The sequence below is a fragment of the Papio anubis genome, chromosome 11, assembly GCF_008728515.1.
Source record: "Papio anubis isolate 15944 chromosome 11, Panubis1.0, whole genome shotgun sequence".
Lineage (NCBI taxonomy): Eukaryota > Metazoa > Chordata > Mammalia > Primates > Cercopithecidae > Papio > Papio anubis.
Window position 1 is genome coordinate 1729649 of NC_044986.1, and position 11273 is coordinate 1740921.

At 49.0% G+C, this 11273-nt stretch overlaps 1 long non-coding RNA gene across 1 annotated transcript; it reads right to left on the bottom strand.

Moving 5' to 3' along the window:
- Window positions 1–8511: 8511 nt before the first annotated feature.
- Window positions 8512–9895, bottom strand: LOC108580532. Its single transcript, XR_001891689.3, has 2 exons — window positions 9341–9895; window positions 8512–8928 (listed from the first exon to the last, which is right to left on the bottom strand). It is a non-coding gene; the product is annotated as an uncharacterized LOC108580532 (long non-coding RNA).
- Window positions 9896–11273: the final 1378 nt, after the last annotated feature.

Sequence of the window (11273 nt, forward strand, 5' to 3'; positions counted from 1 at the left end):
GAGAAAGTATTTGCAAGTTATATTTCTGACACAGGACTTGTATTTAGGATTTAGAAAAAACTCTGAAAACTCAAAAAATAAGAAAATAAATAGTACAGTAAAACAATGGGTAAGAGATTTGGATGCTTCACTAAAGAAGATAAGCAGATGGCAAATAAGCACTGAAAAGATGCTCAGCATCATTACTCGTGGAGAAATGCAGATTAGAATCACCATGATAGCCCACCATAAACCCATCGGAATGTCTAAAAGAAAAGACTGACCGTACCAGCTCTCGGTGGGAATGGGGAGGAACTGAAACTCCTGTACATGATCAATGTGCTAGTGGGAATATAAACGAATATAACTTTGGAAAACATTTTGGCAATTTCTTAAAAAGTTAAAGATAAACCTATTATATGATCCGGCCACTCAACTGCTAGGTGTTTTACTCAAGAGAAAAGAAAGCATGCGTCCACATAAAAACTTGTATATGAACTTACTTTCATAGAAGTTTTATTAGGAATATCCCCCAAATGGAAACAACTCCAAGTTCATGAACAGGTGAAAGAAAAACAATGAGCATATGCAGTCAAGGGAATATGACCCAGAGATACGTAAAGAATGATGTGTTATTGATGATGTGACAACATGGAGGAATCTCTAAAATAGTTTGAGTAGAAGCAGCCAGTCAAAAAACAGTGCATACTGTATGATTCAATATGTAAAACCTTCCATCAAATGCAAATTGGTTTATAGTGACAGAAAGCAGAATGGGCGTTTCCTGGGATGGAGGGAGAGGCCTTGGGGAAGGCAGGAGGGATTTAAAAAGACACTTCTTTTGAGGGAGGACTGGACCTGTTCCTTACCTTGACTGTGGTAATGGTGCTACGATGTATGCAGATTTCAAAACTTATCAAATTGTGCAGTGTGTGCAGTATGGGCAACTTATCAAGTGCCAATTGTACCCCGATGAGGTATTTGCAAAAGCCACTTGTTAATGTTTGAAAATATCTATATATAGTCAATTCTTTTTAAAATTTTTTTCTAACTTTTAGGTTCAGGGTACATGTGCAGGTTTGTTAGGTAGATAAACTCGTGTCACGGGGGTTTGATGTACAGATTATTTCACTGCCCTGGTACTAAACTTAGTATGCAATGGTTATTTTTTTCTGATCCTCTTTCTCCTTCCACCCTCCACCCTCAAGTAAGCCCCAGTGTATGTCATTCCCCTTCTTGTGTCCGTGTATTCTCATCATTTAGCCTCCAATTATAAGTGAGAACATGCAGTATTTGGTTTTCTGTTCCTGCCTTAGTTGGCTAAGGATAGCGGCATAGAATGGGACAAAATACCTGCAAACTACAAGCATCTGATAAAGGCCTAATATCTAGCACTATAAAGAGCTTAAACAAATGTATAAGCAATCACCAGACAGCCCCACTGAGAAGTGGGCAAAAAACATGAACAGACGCTTTTCAAAAGAAGACATGGCCAATTCTTGCACACAAAAGTTTCTAGAAAGCTCCCCGCCTTCCCGAAAGTGAGCGCACAGGTGAGTCCTGTCCTCGTCACTACAGTAGAGGAAGGCAGGAGAGGCATGAGACAGGATGAGGGGCTGTGAATAATGCCCCTACGAAGACAGTCTGGCCCTGCTGGCCACCACAGGCACCTGGCTGGTGACAGAGACACCATGATAGGACCGCCTGCCCGCTCCCCCACGCCCAAGCTGCTTACCACAGATTAAGTGTGAAAGTCATCCTCACCCTGCAGTTGCCTCGCAGGTCACCGTGAAAGCAGAAGGAAAACCAGGAAGGCTTGCAAGACAATTTAGGTAGAAATTGCTGCCCGTGATTTATGACTTTAATTAAGAGCTTTTTAAGCTTTAATTAAAAAGGTACATGAGCATTCAGTATTCAAGAAAAATGACTTTGTGTTTGGGTCAATGGAATAACATAAAATAAAATGAGATACATATTTCCAGTCAGAAGCTTCACATAAGAAAGCTATGTACATAATTAAAAAGTAAATTTAAACTGATTTGGGCATGAAGTCTTTATAATGGGGAAGGGGGCTGAAGGGAGTATTTTTTTCCTCTGTTGCAATATAGTTGGATATCAGATTCCACATATTAATGAAGTTACTTTCTGGGATGGGACCAAGGTGAGAGCATGGACAGCACGTGAGGTTATTATTGATGGCAACCGATGCCCCTCAGTGGGCTCGGGCAGCCCCTCCATGTTGCTGGGTGTAGAGGGTGTGTCCTTGGTTTCTGCTTCATGGCTTTATCTGCTTTGTATTTTCCTTTGCATTTGTTCGCTCCTCAGACCGGAGAAACTTCAGGGAACAGCGTTAGGTCAAAGTCTTATTTAGCAATGGATGAATCTCCCATGTGAATCAGCTCAAGGACATGACGTCCAGAAGGAGGAAAAAGCTCCAAAGAGTCTCCCATCATGCCTTTGGCCACAGGTGACCTTGACAGAGGTCAGAGCTCTGGGCCTCAGGGATGCCAAGGCTTTGCTGTGAGCTGAGGTCAAGAGTGCCCACGTGTTTGCCATAGGCCCATAGGAGTGTGAGTGAGTGGCAGCAGTGAGGTAATTCCAAGACACGGGCTTGCCCTCTGAACATCTGCCCTCTGGATCTGCTGGCCAGTGGCAGCAGGAGGAGGAGCCAGTGACAGTGCCAGTCAGCTCAGAATGGTGATTGTCAGGCACTGGCCACCCTGTGGGCTACAGAGCCTGCAGGTGCTAGTGTCTGAAAGGTTGTATGGCCCACCAGTGTCTGATCCACAGCACTCCTGTGATGCTCCACTGACTGGCCTTCCGCATTCACAGTGACCTCCAACCGCATCCCTGGGAGGTTACTGGAAGGCATCAGTCCCCTGAGCATCACTGGAATCTCATATGGTGGCCTGGGGCGTGTTGCAAGTCTAGCCTGGGCATCAAAGCTGTGCAAGATTTTTACCCTTGTGCTGTGGCCTCTGATTCCTCAAGCTGTCCCTGCGGCGTCTTTGCTAAACCTCCTGGATACTGCCCTGTGGGTCTGACATCATCCCCTAAACTCCCTTTTTTCTTACTCCCTGATTTCTTCTAAGGAATTATGTCCCCTCCTGCTTGGTGGTCTGGCCATTGGCTGGCCTGGAACTCCACAGTCGGGGCCCTGAGGCAGACGGTCAGCTCCTAGTGACCGCCGGTGCCGCTAAGCCTAGTGGCAAGGCCGCTTGGTTGCTCCCATCGGAAGGAACTATGTATTTAGAAATAGGGCTTTGACTAATTAGGTGAACTGTTCCATAAATGAGCAACAAAAGGACTTAGTCAGACATTGCCTTTAAACAACAAGTTTGAATACTGCATTTAAGGGCTATTCATCTTACAGAAGGATTTCTCCCCACCCATTTTTAGGGACCTGTTTCTGTACCTGGTGCTGTCCACCTGCAGATAGTTAGATGAGAAGGGTTTAATGCGTCAGCTTACCCTCCCACCCACCAATCACATTTTCTCTCACTTTATGATGTGCTGTGATTCTAAAACAACACAAATACCAAAGAGAAAAAGAATCAGAACCACAAAGGGTTTCTACATATCCTCAAGGTCTATCCAAATGCTTCCTTTCCACGCTACAATTTCTCATCGCTCATCATATGCAAATCATGCCTCGGGACCTCCATAAGGAACTATTTTGGAACAGAACACAACTCATTCTAGAAACGTTTCCTTCCTAATTTGGTACCACGGTTTAAGTGGCTTCAGAAGTGCTGCAACTCAACTCAATTAAAGGGCCATTTTTCAGCTCCATCTGAAATTACTCCAAGAGGCATTTTTTACAAAGGACTCTCAGAGTATGCTGAGGACGTGGAGGATGCCAGCTCAGCTCAGGGACATGGAAGGACATATTTATTGTACTTCTCACCTTCCGGGCCACAAATCAAACATGAAGACATAAATTGTCAAACATTTTAATCACTGAGCAGCTGGAAAATTGGTTTGTTTTGCAAATCACACTTGTGGTAAGTCATAGAAGATAAACACCAACTGTTTGCTTCCTTAAGAGAAACAGAATGTTTTCATAACAAATTAAAGAAAAATTGCACAGAATTGACATGTCAACTTTTAGAAGTGTTCCGTGTTTGGAGCAACAGCACACCAGCTCCCTGTGCTCCCAGGTTCTTGTACTAGCGCCGAAGACCTTGTCCACGGTGACCTGATCAAAATCGCAGAGCCCTCCCCCTGCCCCACCCCCAGGACATGCTTGTGTGCTCAGCCTTCAAAAGGGGGGGCCTCAGCGTGAAAGAAGGAAGAAGGTGAGGAATATAATCCCACAGCAGCTCCTAGACTTTGGCCTTAGAGAACTGTGGTGCATTGGGTTGGGGAATAGGATCTAGGGCCAGATGGCTGGCTGGACTTTAAATCTTCTTTCTGCTGCTCCATAGCTCTGCAACTTTGAGACACAATGACTCTGGTAGGCCTCAAACTCATGGTCTGCAAGATGGGAGAAACGAGAGCTCTTGCCCATCAAGCTGGGTGAGGAGAGGATGAGCTAATGCACTCCTACATAGAGAAGGTAACAGGAAAGACAACTCCACCTGCTTCCTCTCAGTATCACTAGTACAGAAGCTTTGAAGAGCAGCTTGTGGTTGAGGTGAACGATGAGGGTAAGGATCAGCAAAAGTTGGAGAGAAGGGAGCCCCAAGGGCTGGGATTGCAGGCATGAGCCACCGTGCCCGGCCAAATTAAAAATTTTTGTGCATCAGAGGACGCTATCAAGAGAGTGAAAAGACAACCTACAGAATTAGAGAAAATATTTGCAAATTATATATTGGATAAGAGTCTAGTACCCAGATTATATACAATCTTTCAACTCAAAACCAGAGAGAAAAACAACTTAATTATAAAATGGGTAAAGAGCTTGCATACACATTTCACCAAAGAGCTTATGCAAATGGCCAGCGAGCATATAAATACTGCTGCACATCAGTAGTCATTAGGGTTAACAGCAATCAAAACCACAGTGAGATATCACTCCACATCCACTAGGATGGCTATGATAAAGAGAAAAAAAGGAAAACAACAAGCGTTAGCAAAATTTTGTAGAAATTTGAACTCTTGTACCTTATTGATAGGAATGCAAAATGCTGCAGCTGCTATGGGAAACAGTTCTGTGGTTCCTCAAAAAGTTGAACATAACATCCCGATATGACTCAGCAGTTCTCCTCTTAGGTATGTATCTGAAGGAGTTGAAAATAGGTATTCAAAAAAATACTTGCATGAGAATATTTATAGCAACACTATTTGCCAAAAGGCAAAAGTAAAAACAACCCATATGTTCATTAACAGGTAAGTGGGTAGAAATGTATAGCAACACTATTATTCAATCATTAAAAGGAATGACTACGATGACATGGATGAATATTGAAACCATGATACCAAGTTAACAAAGCCAGACACAGAAGGCCACAGAGTGCATGATTCCATTTACATGAAATGTCCAGAATAGGCAAATCCAGGGAGACAGCAAAATCCTCTTGTCTGAGGCAGTGGGGAGTGACTGTCTATTCAGCCTGGGGACTTCTTTGGGACAGATGAAAATATTCTGCAGCTCGACAGTGGTGACGGCTGGACAGCACTGAACGTGTTAGATTACACACTTTGTATAAGCCGCTGAATTGTACACTTTGTGCTTATTGTTATTTTATGTAAATTTTATGTCAGTGAAAAAGTAAATACACAAAAGAGAAAGCCAAGAGAGTGGATTCTGAAAAAATGGAATTCAATCCTGACCTAACCCCTTTCCAGCTGTGTGACCTGGACAAGTCATTTAACCTCCTCGGTCAGTTTTCTTATTTGAGGTGATACTGGAAATAGCACACACATTTTGTTAGACTAAAATGCAATGATGAATGTGAATGTGGTTTTGTGCAAATAGGACGCCCCGTGGGTCATACTAAAACAATTCCCAGGCCATGCACCTGTCACAGGAGCTGGCGGAGTGGACCGATTTTCATGAGACCAAGTGCTTAATGTGGTTCCCGCAATGTAGGTTGGGAGCAATCAGACAACAGCCTCACCCTCAACTGCCCAAGTGACAGTCAGCTTGAGAGCATCAGGACCAGAAAGGGCTGTGGATATCCAGTCGTCCACACCTCCCTAATTTCCGCATCTGGCTCAAGCCTGTGATCCCGGATCTCAGACACACAACTCTGTTATTGACCCCAAGGGCTGAGGCTATAGGCACTCCTCGACCTTGTTTAATTATTGAAGTCTTCCTTAAGTGTATTTCAGTTTGAGCCATTGTTTTCCTTCTATATTTTTACCGAACGGATCCCCCAGGTGATTCAGTGGCATGGCTGGTTCTCCTTCGGTAATCGTCCAGATGACTGCAAAACCGTTTTCTCTGCTCAGAGCCCCAGTGAGGGAGAGGAGAATTTTAGGCCTGGGGCAGCTCAGTGTGATGGAGGTCGATCAAGTCCAAGGGAAGAGGAAGGTTGCGTTTCCTGGATATCCAGCTTCAGCTGATCCAGCTGTATTCCTGTACATACCGCCAGGGCAGCTCCACTCTTTGGAGGCTTGTTGGGGTTGGGGGTGGGAAAGGGGGCAGAAAAAGTGTAGCCCCAGAGTGCAGGGTGCAGGGCCGGCGGGGGCCCACCTCCTCCCCAGCCTTCCTAACTGGAGAGGGAATGGAGATCTGTCACTGGCTGGGGAGACCCTCACCCTGGGGAGGGGGGGCGTTTGTCCCTGCCCCCGCCACATTTGAATCCTTCCTGTATTCAGTCATTAGTTCACTGAGTCAGTGCTGGGGCCTGTGGGCATCTTTCTGTTCCTGTCTCCGCTCAGTGTCCAGCCTTCATTCCTTCTCAGCACCCCAGGGGCAGGATATCCATGGCCCCTCCATCCTCTGGTTTGGCCAGTGGGGAGTCCCAGTGGGAGAAGGGAGCAAGGGAGGACCGAGTGACAGGCAATGACTCCCCTGGACCCTCCCCCAGCCTCTCCACAGGGCCTCCCGTGCCAGGCCCAGCCCAGGGCGCCACACTGCCCCCGTATACACCTCAGTGGATCACCGTATTAGTCCGCTTTCATGCTGCTGAGAAAGACATACCCGAGACTGGGTAATTTATAAAGAAAAAGAGGTTTAATGGACTCACAGTTCCTTGTGACCGGGGAGGCCTCACAACCACAGCAGAAGGTGAAAAGCAGGTCTTACATGGCGGCAACAAGAGATAACGAGAACCATGCAAGTGGGGTTTCCCTTTATAAAACCATCAGATCTCATGAGACTTATTTACTACCATGAGGACAGTATGGGGGAAACCGCCCCCATGATTTAATTACCTCCAACCAGGTTCCTCCCGTAACGTGGGAATTATGAGAGTACAATTCAAGATGAGATTTGGGTGGGGACACAGTCAAACCATGTCAATCTCTCTTCTTTAAACTCTGTTACATCACCCACACGAGTGACCTGTCTCCTACTGGGACCCCGGCTGGCCTTCACTGGACTCCGGACTCGGTTGGTTGTAGGATGGGCGAGTGTCCTAACCCATGGACGGCCTAGACAGGGAGGAAAGACCTCTCCACGTGACTTTTGCCAGAGCCTCAAAGCACCCCTCAGAGCATTCCCGCACCTGCTTTACGGGGCTCGCCTTTCCTGGAGCCTCCTCTATGTGTGGCCCTGCGTGAAGCACCTGGGCAGTGAATCAGGTGACCCACAGCCCTCTGCAGCCAGGCCACCCTGAGGGGCGGGTGAGATATTCTGCCAAGATGCCACAGAAATTCTACCTATGTCCTTCCTCTTACCTAAATGAACTCCAGCATTGCAGAGCTTGGAAGAAGCTTGTGGCTTAGGGAGCTTCATGGGGAAGACGCCATGAGAGGGGCCTTGGAGAAGAGATGGTGGCCCAGGAGGAGCTGGGCACCCTGGACAGGCAGAGCCTGCGAAAGAGGCACAGAGCTCCTTTGAAGAAGTCGGATTGGCTGTAGCTGGCAGAGGGGAACCAGAGTTGAAGCACTGGGCCACCCCGCATGGCCCCGTCCCCCACTAGAAGAGCTGCTGGTGAAGGCCCAGCTGTTCAGCTATCCTCTGCCTGGCTAGCCCTTTTCAGACAAAGCAGAGCCACTGTGAGGCCACGACCTGTGGCCGCCCTCTGGGTGGCTTCTCTGTGTTGAGGGCAGCTCCTTTGGGCGGTACATAGAACTCACCTCCCCCTTCTGCTTGGGGGGCAGGAAGTAACTCAGGCTCTGTGCATCAGAGGCTCGGATGGGAGAGTTCAGTTTGTAGGAGAGTATTTGGTGGCCGAGGTAGCTGCTATGGTCTGAAAGTCTGTGTCCCCCACCAACTCACATGCTGGAACCCTAATCCGAGATTGGACGGTGTTGGAGATGAGACCTTGGGGGTGATCAGGTCAGAGGGGCAGAGCCCTCTTGAGGGGGATGAGTGCCCTTAATGAACGAGGCTCAGGGGACGGCGTGCTTCCCTCCCACTGTGAGAGGGCGCAGCCAGAAACGCCGTCTAAGACTGAGGAAATGGCCCTCACCAGCCGCTAATTTGCCAGCACTTTAATCTTGAACTTCTTGGCGTCTAGGACTGAGAGGAAGAGATGTCTGTTGTGTACAAGCCGCCAGTCTATGGTCTTTATCACAACAGCCCGAACAGACTCTGCAGAGGCTGAGGCACTTGGATTTTGGTGGTGGCAGTGGCAAGGGTCGTTCCTGAGGGGCAGCGAGGTCTGGGTGCTGACCGGAAGTGGCCCTGATGTTGGCCGCAGCGTCAGGCAGCAGAGCTGGTTCCTGCATCCGGGGTCCAGGGGTGGCCACTGTGGGGTTTCCTCCTCAGGCCGTCTCTGCATCATGGTCTCCGGCTTAGGCCCGTGCTGACCTGGGGCCTGCATCCTGGGCTCTCCCTATAAGTGAGCTGCCTGACGCTCAGTCCTGAAACTCTCTGAGCGGATTCCATGGGATCTAGCAGACACACGAGAAAGCAAGCCATGCACAGCTCTGTGGACGACCCCACCTCTCCCCACAACCTCTCCCCCTCACCTCTCCTCCCCTCCTCTCCCCCACCTTCTCTCCTGCACCTCTCCTGCACGTCTCCACAACCTCTCCCCCACCTCTCCCCCACATCTCCCCCATATCTCCCCCATCTCTCCCCCATCACTCCCCCCACCTCTCCCCCACCTCTCTCTCCCACCTCTCTCCCCCACCCCTCTCACTCACCTCTCCACCGGCCTCTCCTCCCACCCCTCCCCCACCCCTCTCCCACCTCTCCCCCACCTCTTTCTCCCACTTCTCCCCCATGTCTCCCCCACCTCTCCCCCACCTCTCCCCCACGTCTCCCCCCCTCCCCCCACCTCTCCCCCAGCACTGTCAATACCAGCTTGGTCAAAGTGGAAGTCCGATTTCCTTTGCTGGGGAATGCTTGGTAGCCTTAGGAGCAGGAGAGTTGGAAGATTTTCCCATGCGCTCGTCTTTTAATCAAAGCCACTCTGGAGGCCCTGATTGCTAATCAGGGAGTGTAATGGAAACAGAGCCACACGCCCACCTTGCCATCAAGGTGCCTCTTTCTGTTTTTAAGAGCTATGAAACCATTATATAAAAACATGAAATTGTTATTTGTAGGGGACGAGCTGTAATGAAAAGAACACTCTTGAAATATCCTTTCAAAGGCAGATGGGAGAACAAAACTTTGTGGGTGCGAGGCGGCAGCAGCTCCTGGGAGGGTCAGAGGTGGGGTGAGGTCCAGGATGAAGCCCCAGGCCAGGGCAGTCTCTGCTTGGACCTGGGGCCCTGGGTTCCTGGGTGTGGCCTTGCTTTCGTGCCTCACTGAAAATGAGCTCACGGCAAGGCTGGGGAGGCAGCGAGGAAGCCCTGGTACCTGGGTTGGTTGGAGCCCAGCTGAGTTTGGTTTCTGTTCTCCCACTCACAGGCTGCATGACTCTGGGCGAGGTGTGGCTTCCTCCCCTGTGACCTGGGGTAACAGTAACGCTGCTGACCTCACAAATCCAGGCAGGGAGTCTCAGATGATCTGTGCTGTCTCCCCTCCTAGAGCCTGATGGGACGGGCCCCCAGTAGCAGCCACCTCCTGCCCCATGGCACTGCCTGAGGAGGCCTTGCTCATCCTTCTTCAGGATCAGGACAACCATGGAGCTTCTTCTGGTGTCTGTTTCCCCAGCTACCAAGTTCATTGAGGACTTAGAGAACCGCATCTGTCTAGGGGCTGGTAGGCTATGCTCCCAGCGTGGCCGGGCCTTGGCCTCTATTTCTGTTGGGTAGGGCCCTGTGTGTGTGTCTTGAGCCGTGATCAGGGTGGGACAAATGAATCAGCTCTGGGGCAGGTGTCTGGTCAGCAGTGAACCAGGGGCCAGGGCAAGGCCTTCCCACACAGCTCCTGGCCTCACTGCACGTCTGTGAAATGCACAGGAGCCATGTACCGGCCGCCCTGATCCATGACCCCTGTGGGGTTCCCTGCAGGAATCCTAGGAAAAGTACACACAGAGATTCTGGAAGATATTGGCGCAATAAGAAATTCTTCCAAATCTGCAAACATCTGAAGGATGTTGACTAATGTTTGTTGTCAATCAATCCAAAATCTGTGAAATTTGCCCTTTACTACAAGAATTAAAAATAAAAGAGCCATAAAAGCATGGATAAAGAATGGCGTATGATACATTCTACTGTAGGGATGGCATTCTACAATTGAGGCCCAGGAGACAGGGACAGTGCCTGGTGCCTGCACAGACTGCGAGCTGAGTAAAATGGCTCAACTCTGATGTGATCCTGCCCACATATACGCATACACACAGGTACACACATCCATGTACAAACCACACATGTACAGAGACATATAGGCACACACAGATATCCACAACACAAACGAGCCTACATTGACACCCGTACATACCCGTGCTTATACACACAGAGACGTAAATGCTTGTTCACACGCACACCCACGTGCACACTCATGCACACTCACATGCACGAAGGTACATGTAGGCACACGTGCAGAAGTGGCAAACACATATACACATATATGTACACACACACAAGCGTGAGCTCACAAACACAAACTTTCACACTGTGTCTCTAAAGGAACAATACCCATGGCACCCCATCCTCCTCGCACTGTGTGTGCCCAGCTCAGAGGAGGCCACGCTGATTCTCCCCGCACGCCACAGGACCCCCTGCCCCAGTGTCTCCGGAGACCCCAGCCTCTGACTTCCCATCCTTGACACACGCTCTCGTTGCAGACGTTTCACTTCTCAGAGTCCGAGATCCCTCCTGTGGATGAGCCGGGGCCTGATTTCCCA